This window comes from Myxine glutinosa, chromosome 9, assembly GCF_964187855.1.
Source record: "Myxine glutinosa chromosome 9, kmMyxGlut1.1, whole genome shotgun sequence".
Classification (NCBI taxonomy): domain Eukaryota; kingdom Metazoa; phylum Chordata; class Myxini; order Myxiniformes; family Myxinidae; genus Myxine; species Myxine glutinosa.
The window spans coordinates 72,216,087-72,235,913 of NC_136269.1; the positions used below are offsets into that span (position 1 = coordinate 72,216,087).

Consider the following 19,827-nt stretch of genomic DNA (forward strand, 5'->3'; position numbering starts at 1 on the left):
TTTTTAATCGTTTATGAATCAAATGGCTGCTATGGCCACCAGGGGGCGAGTTTCTGATGCCCCAATATCCATATTTGTTCTAAATATATTTGTCAACACATCTGCCGAATTTGGTGCTTCTATCACAAAAATGAACGATTGTGGATATATATTGAGCTATGCCGCCCCACTATCACTGGTACCCCTCGCTTCGTCCCTCATTGCTCCACTTTGGCCTCCCAATCGCTCAATTTGGCTTCCCATACTCATTTGTAGAGCTGCCTGCAGCTGCGCAATGAGGGCCTGCATGTCAATCCCTCCCACTTGTACAGCGGGTGCGGCCGCCGCAGCCATGTACGAGGCGCCATTTTGTGCGCCTCCAACTTCGTGCGCGAGGGCGCCATCTTGTGCACCTGATACCCCCCGCAACCACATCCTCATTGCTCTCCTCCTCTCTCTCCCCCATATACATTTCCCTGGGGTCCTGGGTCGCTTCTACCCCTTCTATCTCCCCCACCGGCATCCGGTCGCCTTGACTATCCATGGCACAATTTTAAATTTGGATGTTTGAATAAAATTTTGGCTACTCGTAATTTTGAGTTCGCTAAGCGCACTTCAGGTCCGAATCTCGCTCCCGACACCAATTGTTACGGAAACGGAGTACGGCTCTTCCCCTTAGCGGGGGGGGGGGGGGGTTAATCCCCCTTCTATTTGCACTGGCCGTCTCCGCTCCTGAAGCTGCCCAGCTCCCTCCACGAGGCAGGTGAGCAACCCCGTTCGAGACCGCGGACAAGATGTTATTTGCCGAGCGGATTAGCAGCCTAACCATTAGCAAAAACTAAACCCGATCCTAAACGTTGGCCAAATCGTGCCACAGGTGTTCAATGGGGAAATCACAAAGACGAACGGATGTGAAGAAAGGAAAGCAAAGGTAGGAAGAACAGGGATTTATTATTAATTACTATTTACACAATCAAAGGAACCAAGGAGAAGGAAAGAAATGAAAATAATTTACAGAAGAGGATGACACAGTGCAATTCTACTTATCTATACAGGCTTACTTATACCCCAGGGACAAGACACACAAAACAAACTCACGTACACAAAAGGATGGAATGGCAGGAATGGGTGGAGGGATGAGAAGGTTCAGGTCCTTGCAAACAGCAGGGCTGGAGGTGACAGCTCCGACTCCTCGCACTCTGGTTCACAGAACGGGCGACAGGGAGATCCGAAGACCGCGGCACGTCGAGGTTCGCGTGCCCGCACTGGTTGTTCTTCAGAGTGCTGGACTGCTGGTTGGTATCGCGAGCAGGGCGTGCCGATTCTCATTCGCTTTCCTCTCCAGAACTCACTCTCTCCTCCTCAACTGAACTCTCTCAACTGGGCTCCGGTGGACTGCGGTGGGAGGCTCCGGGCGACGGGTTATATAACCACGCCCATGGAACTTTCGCGAACCTCCTCGAACGCTCTCTCTCCGCCCTCTCAGGCCAAACCCCTCATCCTTGGTTGGTTGATCGGGGGCTGGCTCACTCCTCCTTCTCATGACGAGGTGGAGACATGCCTTTCTTCTCCGAGCTGACCACGTGCGTAATGGAGTTTGGGGTGAAGAAAACCGCCCAATGCACTGGCACTTCAAAGAGATTATTGGGGGAAACTTGAAAAGGGAACTATCTTATGTCATTTTGTGCAATGCAGAGTCAACTAGTGGGAAACAGAGCCTTAAACTAACATAGAATAAGAAATAACTATTTAGAAGGGTATATGATTTTCTACGTGCATGCGATGGATTAACTAAGGGGACGACCTTTGACCTTTACACACAAAACTAAGGTATTTACAAGAATTACATTTACACAGGGTGATATTTACAAACAAAGGATTCTCAAATCCGCAACAAGTTCAAGGGTACCAACATTTTTGGCCACAACTGTACATACATATATTTATATATACATACATATATGTATATATTTATGTATATACATATATATATATATATATATATATATATATATATATATATATATATATATATATATATATATATATATATATATATACAGTGAAACCTTGACTTACGAGTGCACCAACTTACGAGTTTTCCGAGATACGAGCCGTCGCTCGGGCGGTTTATTGCTTTGAGATGCGAGCCGAGATCTGAGTTACGAGCTTACGCCACCCGCCACCAGGTGGGTTCCGGTCACGTGGTTATCTTGCCGTGCAAGCATCTCTGCCGTATATCGCTGCTGCTTTGTTTTCGCATTTTGGTTATTTTGGAGCTTACGCCACCCGCCACCAGGTGGGTTCCGGTCACGTGGTTATCTTGCCGTGCAAGCATCGCTGCTGCTTTGTTTTCGCATGTTGGTTATTTTGGAAAATTTCTTAGTTTTAACCATGGGTCCTAAGAAATTGAGTGCCAAGGGCAGTACTGAGAAGAAGAAGAGGATGATGTGCTTGGATATAAAACACGCAATCGTCGAAAAACATGAGCGAGGTGTGCGTGTTGTCGACTTGGCGAGGCAGTACGATCGTAGCAGTACGATCGAAACATTTTGAAAGGGAGGAAGAAACAAACCTCGTTGGACAGGTTTTTATTGAAACGCCCTGCAAGTGAAAGCGAGGAAAGTGTGGCGAAAAAGGCAAAAGTCATCTCCTCCACCTCCGCCAGCATCTTCGTCTGATCTTCAAGGTAAATACACTTAATAAAACCAGTTTATTTCTTTACATTGTGGCGGACACGGAAGCTCACTGGCGTGGTGACATCATTCCGCGCACCAAGTGGGCGGGGGCCACACCGAGGGGTAGGCGTGGCCTCAGGATATACACCGGGCGCGCAGCCCGGAGCGCGCCAGTGTTACAGTGAGCTCTTGAATAAAGACTCTTACAAATTACCGCGTTGGCCGCTTCCTCCTTGTTTACAAGCAGCGCGCGTAACGCCGCTAATTATGTACAGTATATACGAGGTCGTGCTTGTTTATACATTATTTGTTATTTATAAAGTACATTTTTCTTATTTAAAAACACGTAACAAAAAAAATTGGTGTGGTTTTTGGCGGGCTGGAACGGATTAATAGCATTTCAATTCATTTTAATGGGGAAATTTAATTTGAGAAACGAGCAAATTGAGTTACGAGCTCGGTCACAGAACGAATTAAACTCGTAAGTCAAGGTTTCACTGTATATATATATATATATATATATATTGTTACCGATCGCGGATTAAGATGTTATTTACCGAGCGGTGGTATTTCCGCGACCGTTACAGGCTCCCTGACTCACCCGATTCACCCAGGACTTTGGCCGGATCGCACCGCAGCTGCTCAATGAGGGGAAAAGACTAAAACGACGAATGCAAAGAGGAAAAGGAATAAAACGAATAGACGGACAGAAGAGTAATTGGATTTATTATTTACACAAGCAAAAAGGAGCAATCAAGGTTTATTTACAACACATAAGACGCAGGTGACACAGTGCAAATTTTAGCTTACCTACAGACTTAATTAAATACCCAGGGACAGAACAAACAAAACAAACTCACGTACACAAGAAGGGTGGAAAGGCAGGAGGTGGATGGCTGGAGGGAGAGGAAAGGTCCAAGGGGGTCCTGCAGCTCAACCGGCGCGTTTAGCAGCCGCCGTTCCTTTACGGTCCTGCTCCAAACCGCCGTTCAGGCCCCCTTTGGCTGTTGGGTGTTCTTGCTGCGGCGGCCTCCGCTGCGTTCCCAGGACTTGTCTGACTCGTTGGTCCACACCCTCAACTCTTTCTTGGTCCCTCACTCTTTACCACCGACTCCTCACCGCAACCAACGCAACCACTTGACCACCACCTCTACTGACTGACTCTTCACCACTCTCCACTTGACGACCGACTCTCAACCAACTCACCACTCACTTCCGTTCGCGCCTTTTATAGCGCCTCCAGCGATTACGCCGCCGGCGTTTTGGACACGCCCATCGGGGTGCTCACCTCGGCCCTGGTTGGTCGCGCGACCCTCGGGCTCCCCCCTCGATGACGACGGGCGGGTACGCCCCTCCTCCCCTCTATGACGAGGTGGAGACACGCCTTTCTTCTCCGACCCTGCCTCGTGGTCAATGGCGGTTATTGGAGGGGAGGTGATTGGGAATCGAGGGCTCAGCAATGACGAGAGGGGATGTAATTGGCAATCGAGGGTTGGCAATCACGAGAGGGGATGTAAAAGGGAATGGAGATTTTGGGGATGGGAAGGAAAGGGGATCTATTCTCTTTCACTGGTGCAATGGAGTACTTTAATTAATGGGAGACACAGCCTTACTCTAAAACACAGAATAAGAGATAACTATCAACAGGGGTATTCTATTACTTGGCTGACGTGTATGCTTGTGGACTAATTATGGGATGCCCTTTCACCTTTACACAGCTCTGGAGGTAGGGGGGCGCAGAATAAACAATAATAATAATCATACAGCACACAATCAAAAAAAATACAGTCCTCATCTCCGCAACACTGCACCCTCCTCCTCTTAGGCACGTCCCGGGCCTACAACTTTTATTTTTTAGTGTGACACGTAGGTGTAGTTCCCTCTATTGTTAACCTGACCCTGAGTGCGACAGTTTTAAAACATAAATAAATGTGTCCCGCTGCTCCATTGCACCCTGCCTAACAGACTTACGCCCACAGTTAACCGAATTGCGGAATGGTCTTCAAACTACACACTGACGGTGGGAAGCATTATTTACACTTGACGCTACTTTTATTTACAAGACTAACCCCGGACCTGTAATTGTTCTTTCTGGGGGGGAGACAGTCTGCTCTGCATCGACGCACCATGAAAGCACCCAAAAACGCACCCAAGCACCAATCGGTGCAGTCACCATTGTTCAAGAATGTTCAACAATAAAAAATAACCAAACAACCCCTAACCCTGCAGGTGATCTCTTGCTCTTCGGCTCCCTCTGCTGGTTATCATTATTTCTTCCAGTTGTTGTCTTTTCCTTCATTGTCTTACTGGCGGCCTATTTGAACTGAAAAATGCACCCAATGTGTCCTTTTTTATTTTCTTTATTTATGGCCCACCGGGCCGACTAGTGTGGTTCACCTGTGGGGCATCGGTGCCCTGTGGCCAAGGTCCGCCAGCAAGATTTCGGGCCCTCACGGCCGGTTCCAGCAGAGGGGCCTTGCCCCAACCCATGGGGTCCATAAGTGGTGCTCGGCCACAGACATGTGGTCCATAATGTGGTGCATCGATGCAGACAGCTGGTTCTGGGAATTTCGGGCGCACAATGGCCGACCCACGCACGCTCCCCTCGGCACCCAATGGCGCACAGGTCATGTGGGAGACAAAAGGGGAAAGACAATTGAGCGAGGGGTAAGGTCACAAGGGTACACATCAATAAGGCAATGCAAGGCGAAATGCGTACGGAGGGCGAAGTGAGAAAGCTCGTCCCTACCGTACGTCACCCCCCTGTCACCTACCCTACCCTTGCCCTTACCCCATATGTACAAAAATCTACACATTTACAAATTCGTCACTACTGTCACGTCTTCCCCATATTTCCCCTATACCAAATTCGTCTCCACAATCCCTCTACTTCAAAATTTGCCATCACCAAATTCATCATCAATCCTCATAAGGAGGCAGAGATGGAACATCAAAGCACAATGTCACACCCACGTCATGATGCGTCTCACAATCCAAACATTTGCACAGTAAAAAAATAATTAAACATGGCATGGTGCGGAGTACCTGTCACCTCAGGTGAGTGGATGCAGATGGTGCGAGGAGACTTCATCCTAACTACTTTCTAAATGACATTAACACACTTTACACTACCCGGGGTCTTTCCCTGCCAATCCATTGGCCACTTACACTATGGGTTCTAAAAACCAATTCCCATTGACCAAACTGTGGTGCTTCTCAATTTGGGGTCTCGCTCCCCCGATTCATCTCCCGGTTCCTCGCACAATTTCTGGGCTGCGACGTGTAGCTCTCCCAGCAGGTCTACCCACCTGCACACCTCCACCACTGCAGTTGCCACCCGAGCTTACCTAGCTCCTCACCCTAACCTATCTAACTGGGGAAGGCCCTCTCCTGGCTCTGTCACCCCTTGGTGCCCTCTGGCACTGGGCTACCCGGGTCCGTCCTCCGGATCCTCGGGCCCCATCCACAACAACTACTACCGGCTCCCAGAGCCCACCTGCGGCCTCACCTGGCCGACATCCTCACAGTGGTGGAGTGCCCAAACCAACTACACACACTAACAGGCTACACGCCCAGCCATTTCCACAACACTAATGCACCCATCCAAAGACCATTCTTTCACCCGCACCACAGATGCCAATATCCAACCACAATTTACCTGTACCCTCTACCTAACACTTACTCTACCCACCCCGGGTATCCGTGATGGGGGTCCACTCTTCCCCCATTCACACCTTCGCACCATCCACTCCACTCCACAATTTCCACCATACTCACTCCACGACCATCCATTCCTATACTCCATTTATTCCACACAGCCACATACACCTGTTTGTTGCACACCTGTGCAATCACCTGGTGCCACCTGCACCCTCCTCCTCTTCCTGGACCAGTTGGTCAACACAACACACATCACCACTACTCCCTCATACACTGCTCCACACACCTGTTCAGTTGCACACCTGTGCAATCACACCTGTTCAATCCTCACACACACGGCATCATCTCATCTAACTACTCCCCTCTGAAACTTGCGCTTCCCAGTCGTCCCTTTAAACTATTGCGCTCCCTCGTCATTATAATCCACACTAAACTACCTGCGTCCCCACTACAGGTATCAGTCACTATCTAACCTTACCGTCACCTAATGTCATCTTCGCTAGATCCCTAACAATATAACCTAACCCACCCGGGCTAGTTTCCACTGCCATACACCCCATAATCTATTGCGCATTTGCCCCACTCGTGAGGGATGACAGAGTTGCCATCCCACCACATCGGGGCATCTCTCACTACCATCCCCCCAGTCCTCTGACGCTACGAGCCCCCGTCGCAAGAGGTACTGGGTCCTGCCTCGGCATCTAGAGCCCTCGGCATCTAGAGCCGAGGCGATCCATGAGGGCGCCTGCTCGCCGGCATAAGGTCTTATCCGGTCGGCATGGACAATCCGAGGGGGGGGTCCGTGGCCCCATTTTGATCTTAATGACCACGTCACAGATTTGCGACAGGACGACTCCTGGGCCTTGCCAGGGGGAGGTGAGTTTTGGGCACCTTCCCTTCCGCCTCCGGGGATTAAAGAACCATATCTTCATCCCCGGAGCGTATTGACTCCCCTGGCTCCGGTCGTCGTACCTGCGCTTCATCTTGGCCCCCGCCAGATGGAGCTGGCGGCGGGCGAAGGCATGGACCCGCTCCATGCCTTCCTCCAGGTGACGTGCGTAACCCTCCCTCGGCGGTGTATCCGTGGTGTCTGGCACGGGACCGCATAGCAAGTCGGCGGGAGCCCGTAACTCCCGCCCATACATAAGCAACGCTGGACTGCATGCGGTGGCCCCGTGCTGGCTAGTTCGGTAGGCCATCAACAGGTACGGGAGATGTTCGTCCCAGTCATCCTGACGGGTGGTGGTGAACAATGCCAGTTGTTGTATCAATGTTCTGTTGAACCGTTCCACCATCCCGTCAGATTGTGGCCGCAAGGGCGTGGTTCTTGTTTTCCGAATTGACAGGAGTCTGCACACATCTTTTAGTAATTGGCTCTCAAAATTTCGTCCCTGATCGGTGTGCAGCTCCTGTGGAATCCCGTGCCGACATACAAATCCTTCTACGAAGGCCTGTGCTACCACCCCTGCTTCTTGGTTGGGGAGGGCATAGGCCTCCGGCCACTTGGTGAAATAGTCCATTACAACGAGGATATACTTATTACCTTGGCGGGTGCGGGGCAGCGGTCCTAGAATATCCATAGCCACCCGCTCAAGGGGGGCCCCCACCTGATGTAATTGAAGGGGGGCCCTCATCCTCCGTGCTGGTCCCTTTTTGGCAGAACAGGCGTCGCATCTCCGACACCAGTCCTGTATGTCGCGCCCCATATTCACCCAATAGAACCTCCGGCGGACCCGAGATATTGTCTTTGTCCTGCCCAAATGGCCGCCGGAGCGGGTACCATGCACCTGTTGCAATATGACGTTCTTGAATTTGTCAGGGACTATCACCAGCCAGGAAGTTCTATCAGAGGGAACCTCCACCCACTTGCGATACAAGATGTTGCCTTTCAATTCCAGGGTCTGCCACTGAGCCCAATACGCCTTTGTTTGCGCCCCGAGGGGGGTGACCTCTTCCCCCTTTGGTCTTTGCCCCAATTTGACCCAATTGAACACTGGCCCCAGGACAGGATCCTCCTGCTGGGCCGTGCTCCATGCCAAATCTCCAAATTCCTCGTCCGCGGTTAGTGGCAAAATTGGCCCTCTCACCCGGGTTGCCCGGACGACGAGAATCGGGGCAGAATCGCCCAATTGCTCCCTCTCCTCGTGTCTCGCACAAAATTTACAGTTTTCCCCCAGACAAGGACGCCGAGAGAGTGCGTCCGCATTACCATGGGCCTTCCCGGCCCTATGGGCCACATCAAAATCGTACTGCTGCAACTTTTCCAACCACCTTGCAATTTGGCCCTCCGGTTCCTTGAACCGAAGGAGCCATTGCAAGGAGGAATGGTCAGTTCTAACCAAAAATTTCCGCCCGTACAGGTACGGGTGGAAATGGTTCATGGCAGCCAGCATGGCCAATAACTCTTTGCGAGTGACGCAATAATTTCGCTCGGGCCTACTTAAGGCCCGACTATAGTAACCAATCACTCTCTCCACGCCCTCCTGTGTCTGAGACAAAACTGCGCCCAATCCTTCCTGGCTCGCATCCGTGTCCAGGGTAAATGCCCCGTCACTAGTGGGGTAAGCTAGAAGGGGTGCGGATGTTAGACACCCCTTCAATTTTTGGAAGGCCTCGTGGCACTCCCGTGTCCAATTAAATCGCGTCCCCTTCTCCGTAAGCCGGTGGAGGGGACGGGCCAACTCCGCAAATTTCGCCACAAAGCGCCGGTAGTAGGAGCAGAGTCCCAAAAATCCCCGCACCTCCTTGATGGTACGTGGTGCGGGCCACTCCTCTACCGCTTTAATTTTGTCTGGGTCCGTTTTTACCCCCTCGCGGCCGATCACGTGACCTAGATAGGCCACCTCTCTTGCAAACAAAGTGCACATACTCGGGTTCAGCTTCAACCCTGCCTGTCTGAGGCACCTGAACACCTGGTCCAAATTAGCTACTGCCTGGGGGAACGTTTTGGCATGTACTAGGACGTCATCCAGGTACACCAGGCATGATTGCCATGGCATGCCGCCTAGTACATGCTCCATCAATCTTTCAAAGGTGGCGGGGGCGTTACACAAACCAAACGGCATCACAGTAAACTGATACAGTCCCTTACCTGTGGAAAATGCCGTTTTCTCCTTCCCTGCCCTATCCATTTCCACCTGCCAATACCCACTCTTGAGGTCCAAAGTCGAGAACCAATTTGAGCCCGCAACGGCATCGAGGGTGTCATCAATTCTTGGCAGGGGATATGAGTCCTTGAGTGTCACGTTGTTTAGCTGGCGATAGTCCACGCAGAACCGCGTGGTCCCATCCTTCTTTTTGACCAGCAAAACAGGTGACATCCAAGGACTTCCCGAGGGCTCGATCACACCTGCGTCGAGCATTTTTTCAACCTGCTCGTCAGCTTCCGCCCTCTTGCTCCAAGGGAGCCGTCGGGCGGCCTGACGAATAGGCCGGGCCTCACCGGTGTGGATCTGATGTTTCACCAGGCCCGTACGTCCAATATCCTCGGTGGACAAGGAGAAGAGGTCCAAATGGGACCCAACCAGTTTGTGTAAGGCCTCCCTCTGGGTACCTCCCAGCTCTACACTACCACGATTTACCATCTCGCAAATGGGATCGGGCCAATTCCTAGAACTTATTGAAGGCTCCCCCTGGGGCCGGCTCGGCTGGACGTTCTCGCCCCTCACTGACGCGACTTCTCTAACTGGGGTGCAGCCAGCTACCTTCGTGCCCCTCACTATAGTGCGTGGTTCTGTGCTAATATTAATTACTCGGACGGCCACCACCGGCCCGTCCGTTTTTACAAGGGTACGGCCCACGATTAAACCAGGTATGGATAGCGCTGCCACCGGTTCGACCAGGCCGCAGGATTCCTGCCATGTCGGGCGAGCTGACCATCGGGCCGGCACTATGGCCTCGGCCCCCGGAGGGATGGTCACGGCCTCAGGAGCCTCCAGCTCCACCCTCTCGGCCGTGCTCACCCCCTCCAATGGTAGCTCTTCCACTCCCCATCGCAGGATCCCCCGACTCAAGTCGATTTTACAACCGCTGGCAGTCAACAAATCCAACCCTATTAAGCATGGGTCGCACACCTCCGCCACCCAAACCTCTATCTCTTGCTTTACCGATCCCAACTTGAGGGTCACAAAACCACGCCCTATGATCGGAGCCGTTGCCCCGGTAGCCAACTGCAAACTATGATTTTCCAGACGCTGGATTTTACCCCAGCCGTCTGCACTCGAATTAAGGACCACGGGGCTGATGATCGTGGCGCTGGCTCCCGTGTCCACCACGGCGTCTACCCCCACGCCGGCAATTTTGCACCGAATTGTCAAACTACCCGTCCCAATTCGGCCACAATGAATGACCTGTCGCGTCAACGAGGGCTTCTCCCCATCCCCTACTGCCGAACACCGCCCTGCATGCCCGGCACGTTCTAGTTTCCCGGGCCCTGGCGGGGGGGTGTCTGAGGTCGGCTAGGCCGATCTATACGGGGCGGAGTTGAGGGCATCGGTTGGCGGGAAACGTCCCGGCGCGGAGCTCGACACTCCCATGCACAGTGACCCATCCGAGCACAATTATAGCACCTCACCTGGTAAGGTGCTTGCCTCCGGTATTCCAAATTCCCCCCCCCCCCCCCCTGTATGTCCGAATTGGGGTACTCTGTCGGGGACTACCGGGTGCCACCGCTGGGGCCGCCTGCCATGGTCCAGGTCCCGCCAGGCGCCGATCCACTAACCTCTGGACCATGCTCTCCAGGTCAGGGCCCCCGTCGGGGGCGGGCCCCCTTGGGGGGCCGCCCCCCATCACGGGCCCCATCTGACGCACGCCACTGCGTGGCGCTCGCCTCCCCGGGCCAGGGGCCTCGCTGCTTCCCAACGGGCTGCAGCGTCGGCCGCCTGACTCATGGTTTGCGGGCGCCACATGGCGAGCTGTTGCCGGAGCTCCAGATCCGGAAGGGCCTGAATAAAGTGATCCAGCGCCAGGCTTTCCTGGGAACTCGCTGCCATGTCCGCGTGTGCAATCCCGACCGCGCGGCGAATATCGTGAGCAAGTTCCCCGATGGTCTCCTGGGGCTTGCGTTTTCGCTGCGCAAGTTGGGCTTTAACAAGCTCGCTTTGCTGTTCAATGCCGAACCGATTAATTAATGCCGCATGGAGAGCTGGCAGGGTGAGAGCACCCGGTGGTAAAGCCGTCAGCACCTCCGCCGCCGCACCGCGCAGTGCCCCCACCAGGTGTACTCCACCTTCGTCCGGATTCCAACCGTTGCCTTTACACACGTACTCAAACTGCGCCAGGTACGCCCTCAAATCACTCTTGCCGTCATACGGCGCGAGTGGGACCTTGTGGGCGCCCAAAGGTCGGACCCCGCGCGTCACTCCTTGCGGGATCAACGCGGGACCAACCCGTTCGGGCTCCCACAGTACGTTATTCCCGGGGGGCTCCCGCGCGTCCCCCGTCCCTCCAAACACTACCCCTCCTGGTGTCGATGCCTGGGTCGCCCCTCCGCAACCCGCTACCCACGCCATACCCCCACATCCTTGCTCACCAGCACCCCCCTCACTCCCCATAGCCAAACCTCCTTGCACACCTCCCCTGTCCATCCACTCCGGACCAGTCATACATCTTACCATTGGTCCCTCACGAACACCCGGGTCTACACCACCCCCCAAGCCGACTGAATCTCCCCTCACATCATATACATTGCCACTCACCTCCGTACCTCGTCGTCGCACCTCCTCTGCCACCTGCAAACTTTTTATTTGGTTAGTGAGCACCTCATCATGATTTGAACACAGACCTTGTACATATTCCATGACTTCCTCCTTTATCTCCCTCTTAGTTTCCCTCCGTCTCTTCTTAATTTCACTCACCCCCTCTTCCACCTCCTCTAATTTTTCCTTTACCTCCTTCATCTCCCGGTGCGCCCCCTCTATCTCTTCCTCTAACGCCACCTTAACCGTTTCGATGTGCGTCCTCACCTCTCGGTCCTTCGTCTCTATTACTTCTGTCACCTCTTCCAACTTCTTCGTCAACCCCTCATGTACCATCTGACATTCCTTTTGTGTTGCTATTAATTCATTTTTTATGTCCTTTTGTGTCGCTTTTAACCCCCCGATTATTGCAGTGTTCTTTTCCACTTGGTCCGCTAGTTCCCTTTGTCCGACTGTCAGCTGTTCTACTCCCTTCGTCAGATCCTCTATGCCCCCATGTAACCTAGCCGTATTATTCCTCACTTCTTTCTCCATACGCTTCTCACCTCGCTTTCCCTCCTCGCGTAGCCCCGAAACCTCCTCACCCACACCTCGTCATATCTCCTCCTTCATCTCCTCCCTTTCTTTTGTAGATGCCGCCCTCATCTGTCCCAATACATCCCTCTGAGCATCCAGTTTGGTTTCTACCCCGATTTTTACCTCCTCTATCTGCTCTCCCATTTGTTTAATTTCTCGGGCGGATTGCTCCCCTATCTCCCGCAATTTGCCTTCCATCCTGTTTTCTAACCCCGTTAACCCATTTTTCACCTCTTTTATCCCATTGTCTAACCCCTCAAATTTCTTGTCTAATCCCTCACCGGTACCCCTCGCTTCGTCCCTCATTACCCCCAATTGCTCACTCTGAGCATCCATCCGGTTCCCCATTACCCCCATTTGGCCCTCCAATCGCTCACCCAATCGCTCACTATCAGCCCTCATTTCGTCCTTCTGCAGGTTGAGGGACGCCTGCATTTGTACCATAAATTGCTCCATGAGGGCCTGCATTTGGGCCATCCCTCCCACTTGTGCAGCGGGTGCGGCCGCCGTAGCCATGTGTGAGGCGCCATTTTGTGCGTCTGATACTCCCTCAACCGCCTCCTCATTGCTCCCCTCCATTTGATCCTGGGTTACTCCTAACCCCTCCTCTAGCTCACCCACCGGCATCCGATCGCCTTGACCAGCCATGGCGCGATTTCAAAATTCCGGTTTTTGTAAAACAAAACAAATTTCGGCCGCTCCAAATTTTGACCAAATTTTTTTTTAGATGTTTTAAAAATTTGGTTCGGGCCCCGAATCTCACTCCCAGACACCAATTGTTACCGATCGCGGATTAAGATGTTATTTACCGAGCGGTGGTATTTCCGCGACCGTTACAGGCTCCCTGACTCACCCGATTCACCCAGGACTTTGGCCGGATCGCACCGCAGCTGCTCAATGAGGGGAAAAGACTAAAACGACGAATGCAAAGAGGAAAAGGAATAAAACGAATAGACGGACAGAAGAGTAATTGGATTTATTATTTACACAAGCAAAAAGGAGCAATCAAGGTTTATTTACAACACATAAGACGCAGGTGACACAGTGCAAATTTTAGCTTACCTACAGACTTAATTAAATACCCAGGGACAGAACAAACAAAACAAACTCACGTACACAAGAAGGGTGGAAAGGCAGGAGGTGGATGGCTGGAGGGAGAGGAAAGGTCCAAGGGGGTCCTGCAGCTCAACCGGCGCGTTTAGCAGCCGCCGTTCCTTTACGGTCCTGCTCCAAACCGCCGTTCAGGCCCCCTTTGGCTGTTGGGTGTTCTTGCTGCGGCGGCCTCCGCTGCGTTCCCAGGACTTGTCTGACTCGTTGGTCCACACCCTCAACTCTTTCTTGGTCCCTCACTCTTTACCACCGACTCCTCACCGCAACCAACGCAACCACTTGACCACCACCTCTACTGACTGACTCTTCACCACTCTCCACTTGACGACCGACTCTCAACCAACTCACCACTCACTTCCGTTCGCGCCTTTTATAGCGCCTCCAGCGATTACGCCGCCGGCGTTTTGGACACGCCCATCGGGGTGCTCACCTCGGCCCTGGTTGGTCGCGCGACCCTCGGGCTCCCACCTCGATGACGACGGGCGGGTAAGCCCCTCCTCCCCTCTATGACGAGGTGGAGACACGCCTTTCTTCTCCGACCCTGCCTCGTGGTCAATGGCGGTTATTGGAGGGGAGGTGATTGGGAATCGAGGGCTCAGCAATGACGAGAGGGGATGTAATTGGCAATCGAGGGTTGGCAATCACGAGAGGGGATGTAAAAGGGAATGGAGATTTTGGGGATGGGAAGGAAAGGGGATCTATTCTCTTTCACTGGTGCAATGGAGTACTTTAATTAATGGGAGACACAGCCTTACTCTAAAACACAGAATAAGAGATAACTATCAACAGGGGTATTCTATTACTTGGCTGACGTGTATGCTTGTGGACTAATTATGGGATGCCCTTTCACCTTTACACAGCTCCGGAGGTAGGGGGCGCAGAATAAACAATAATAATAATCATACAGCACACAATCAAAAAAAATACAGTCCTCATCTCCGCAACAATATATATATATATATATATATATATATATATATATATATATATATATATATATATATATATATATATATATATATATATATATATATATATATATATACATATATATATATATACATATATATATATATATACATATATATATATATATGTATATATATGTATATATATATACATATATATACATATATATACATATATATACATATATATACATATACAGTGGGGAGAACAAGTATTTGATACACTGCCGATGTTGCAGGTTTTCCCACTTACAAAGCACGTAAAGGTCTGTAATTTTTATCATAGGTACACTTCAACTGTGAAAGACGGAATCTAAAACAAAAATCCTGAAAATCACATTGTATGATTTTTAAGTAATTAATTTGCATTTTATTGCATGAAATAAGTATTTGATACATCAGAAAAACAGAACTTAATATTTGGTACAGAAACCATTGTTTGCAATTACAGAGATCAGACGTTTCCTGTAGTTCTTAACCAGGTTTGCACACACTGCAGCAGGGATTTTGGCCCACTCCTCCATACAGATCCTCACCAGATCCTTCAGGTTTCGGGGCTGTCGCTGCGCAACACAGACTTTCAGCTCCCTCCAAAGATTTTCTATTGGGTTCAGGTCTGGAGACTGGCTAGGCCACTCCAGGACCTTGAGATGCTTCTTATGGAGCCACTCCTTAGTTGCCCTGGCTGTGTGTTTCGGGTCGTTGCCATGCTGGAAGACCCAGCCACGCCCCATCTTCATTGCTCTTATTGAGGGCAGGAGATTGTTGGCCAAGATCTCGCGATACATGGCCCCATCCATCCTCCCCTCAATACGGTGCAGTCGTCCTGTCCCCTTTGCAGAAATGCATCCCCAAAGAATGATGTTTCCACCTCCATGCTTCACGGTTGGGATGGTGTTCTTGGGGTTGTACTCATCCTTCTCCTTCCTCCAAACACGGTGAGTGGAGTTTAAACCAAAAAGCTCTATTTTGGTCTCATCAGACCACATGACCTTCTCCCATTCCTCCTCTGGATCATCCAGATGGTCATTGGCAAACTTCAGACGGGCCTGGACATGCGCTGGCTTGAGCAGAGGGACCTTGCGTGCGCTGCAGGATTTTAATCCATGACGGCGTAGCGTGTTACTTATGGTTTTCTTTGATACTGTGGTCCCAGCTCTCTTCAGGTCATTGACCAGGTCCTGCCGTGTAGTGCTGGGCTGATCCCTCACCTTTCTCATGATCATTGAGGCTCCACGAGGTGAGATCTTGCATGGAGCCCCAGACCGAGGGAGATTGACTGTCATCCTGAACTTCTTCCATTTTCTAATAATTGCGCCAACAGTTGTTGCCTTCTCACCAAGCTGCTTGCCTATTGTCCTGTAGCCCATCCCAGCCTTGTGCAAGTCTACAAATTTGTCCCTGATGTCCTTAGACAGCTCTCTGGTCTTGCCCATTGTGGAGAGGTTGGAGTCTGATTGAGTGTGGACAGGTCTGGAGACGGCTTTGCGGTCGGTCTTTGCGGTCTTTGTGGTCGGAGACGGTCTGGAGACGTCTTTTATGCAGATAACGAGTTCAAACAGGTGCAGTTAATACAGGTAATGAGTGGAGAATGGGAGGGCTTCTTAAAGAAAAAACTAACAGGTCTGTGAGAGCCGGAATTCTTACTGGTTGGTAGGTGATCAAATACTTATTTCATGCAATAAAATGCAAATTAATTACTTAAAAATCATACAATGTGATTTTCAGGATTTTTGTTTTAGATTCCGTCTTTCACAGTTGAAGTGTACCTATGATAAAAATTACAGACCTTTACGTGCTTTGTAAGTGGGAAAACCTGCAACATCGGCAGTGTATCAAATACTTGTTCTCCCCACTGTATATACATATATATACATATATGTATATATTTATGTAAGTACCAACTTCAAATCAATTTTGCTTCTTTTGCATAATCATTTCATGTTATTGTGGGATTTTGGTGAAAACTGGGCATGTCGCACATCACTGGCAGCACTTTACATGATTGGAATACTGTAATCATAATCGTCAATGAAACGTGCTCCTGACAGAGCGTTGGTGCTGTTGAAGCAGACCCCTCCCCATCCTCCTCACACCCTCACCAGCAAACGTCATGCTTCATATTTTGCCTTTCCCGCAGAGAGCCAGGGCAGGAATTTGTAATTTTTTCAGCGTGCCGGCTATAACTCATCTACTTTTCACGAAGACGCCATGGGATATTTAACGTCCACCAACTGGTGCTGGCAGTCGGTTCCTCTGGTTTAACGTCCATTCGATGGAAATTGCACCCATTGATATCGCTTTGCATGTCAAACACCAGGGTGACCGTTTATAGCTGGGGTGAGGTGAATGCACATACCTGATGATGGCAAGTTATCTGTCCTGCCCAGCCCCAGATGATTGGAATACAGAAATGATATTTGTGAATTGAAAATGTCTGCAATGTGCATCATTGTCCCCCGTCGCACCGCGGAGCGAAAGGGGGACTATGGTTTTCCCCTCCGTCCGTCTGTCCGTGTGTGCGTGCGTGCGTAAGCGAAGGACCGCATTCGAATTTGGTGTGTGGGTCAAAATCCCTATTGAAAATTGGGTCAAAATTGGTCAAAATCCAAGATGGCCACCGCCATGTATGTCTGAACCTTGTGAGCGGAATATCTTGAAAAATAAGCGAAGTACCAACTTTTAATCTGGTGTGTGGGTGTATCTTGGCATATGGAAGAACCCTATTGAAAATTGGTTCGCCACGTCAAAATATAAGATGGCCACCGCCATGTATGTCTGAACCTTGTGAGCGGAATATCTTGAAAAATAAGCGAAGTACAAACTTCTAATTTGGTGTTTGGGTGTATCTAGGCATAAGGAAGAAGGCTATTGAAAATTGGGTCGCCACGTCAAAAGCCAAGATGGCCGCCACCATATATATGTCTGAACCTTTTGAGCGAAATATCTTGAAAAATAAGCGAAGTACCAATGTCTAATCTGGTGTGTGGGTGTATCTAGGCATAAGGAATAACGCTCTTGAGAATTGGGTCGCGACGTCAAAATCCAAGATGGCGCCACCATATATATGTCTGAACTTTGTGAGCGAAATATCTTGAAAAATAAGCGAAGTACCAACTTCTAATCTGGTGTGTGGGTGTATCTAGGCATAAGGAGGAACGCGATTGAAAAGTGGGTCGCCGCGTCAAAATCCAAGATGGCCGCCGCCATGTATGTCTGAACCTTGTGAGTGGAATATCTTGAAAAATAAGCGAAGTACCAACTTCTAATCTGGTGTGTGGGTGTCTCGACGCATAAGGAAGAACGCTATTGAAAATTGTGTCGCCACGTCAAAATCCAAGATGGCCGCCGCCATGTATGTCTGAACCTTGTGAGCGAAATATCGTGAAATATAAAGGAACTACTCATGTCTAATCTGGTGTGTCGGTGTATCGAGGCATAAGGAAGAACGCTTTTGAAAATTGGGTCGCCACGTCAAAATCCTTCACACCCTGCCTCCTCCTTTCTACCTTCACACCCTGCCCTCTCTGCTTCCTTCACACCCTGCCTCCTCTCTGCTTCCTTCACACCCGCCTTCTCTGCTTCCTTCACACCCTGCCCTCTCTGCTTCCTTCACACCCTGCCTCCTCTTTGCTTCCTTCACACCCACCTTCTCTGCTTCCTTCACACCCTGCCTCCTCCTTCCTACCTTCAAACCCCGCCCTCTCTACTTCCTTCACACCCACCCCCTCCTTGCTTCATTTACACCTTGCTTCAAGGACCGTCTGGCAAGCTCTCCCATATACTATCCAAACAAATCACTTGAAGAGGTTAAGCCTCTCAACTCTTGGGCCTCACCATCAGCCATGATCTTTTTTGGGCAGATCATATTTCCTCCAAAGCTAGCTGTCAACTGGGCATTCTTTGTTCTGCAAGGTCTTTGCTTGGCCAATCTGAACTTTTGACAACCTACAAGGCCTTCCTTCACACCTTGATGGAGCCTCTGCCTCACACCTTGCCTTTCTTGAAGCCAAGGAAAGCAAGGCACTCAAAATAGTTGTGATCTTCACGACAAAGCCGAGTGCCGAGGCCTTTTACTTTCTCATCGCAGTCAGGTTGGTGGATTCTATGTATTCTAACACCTCCTTTTTGGCCTTGCACCCTCTGCCCTCTCCGAGCTCTGTCCCGCCCAGATTTCTGCAGGGTGCACACAGTCTACCGATAACCCTCTTCTTGTTGAACTCCTAAAATCCAGGCTCGATGCCCTCCACTCATTTCTTCCTCTTATCTCTCACCTGTGACACCATCTTCCCCAGTCTGTTCAGTCCCATTCTCCTTTCCAGGGCTTAAAGGCAGCTATTCACAACTACCTCAGGTCATCCCCCATCTATACTCATGACCTCTTCTTACCCCAATTACTCCATTCCATTACCAAGCACTCCCCTTTTCCAGGTTAATGTGATTTTCTCCCTCACCTCTTTTCCTTTGTTAGTTGTTGGTTGGTTTGTTCCTTTTCTGTTTCATCCCCGCTTTCCCTTGCTCGTCTTGCTGTGTTTCATTCAGCTAGTGTGTGGCTTGTTCACCCCCATGTGTTATCCCCCCCCCACCCCCCCCCCCCCCCTGTTCTCACTCTCACTTCTACTCTGCTGTTGGTATTTCCCTCTTTCCATCTTGCTCACTTCTATTCTGTTCTAGCTCTTCCAATTGTCTCAATCATGCATACAAGAAAATTACCTTGATTTATACGAGTAATGAATAATTTATTATGGCTATATCTTGTTATGGCTCATGACTCATGGCTCATGACTGGCGTGTTATATAACATGGAATCGTAAATAACCGGTGCTACTCGCCAAGTACAATACTATATGCCCCAACAAAGGAAACTAAAGAACACGGGGAAGGATTAAATTCAATTTGGGAGAAATAAAATCAAAATTTAATGGGGAAAAAAAGGCAAGCGATTAAGCCTGATAGTCAGATGCTGGGATCAAGAGGCGGAAAGACAAAGTTGAGAGACATGATCATTAGCGGCCAAGGCTGGCTGAAGAGCTGATGTGTTGAAGATTATCCACAGACACAATAATTGATAGCGGCCAGGATTGGTAGCAGTGGAAAAAGTGGCACTAAAGCTCGGCACTTGTGCACTCTCTCTCGAATCCTCACTAAAAATCTCCCACT

The 19,827-nt window shown here is 50.3% G+C and overlaps 1 protein-coding gene across 1 annotated transcript in view; it reads left to right on the top strand.

Moving 5' to 3' along the window:
* PSMD1 (proteasome 26S subunit, non-ATPase 1) overlaps positions 1-19,827 on the top strand; it is a 398,075-nt gene that overhangs the window by 187,853 nt on the left and 190,395 nt on the right. The window lies entirely within an intron of this gene.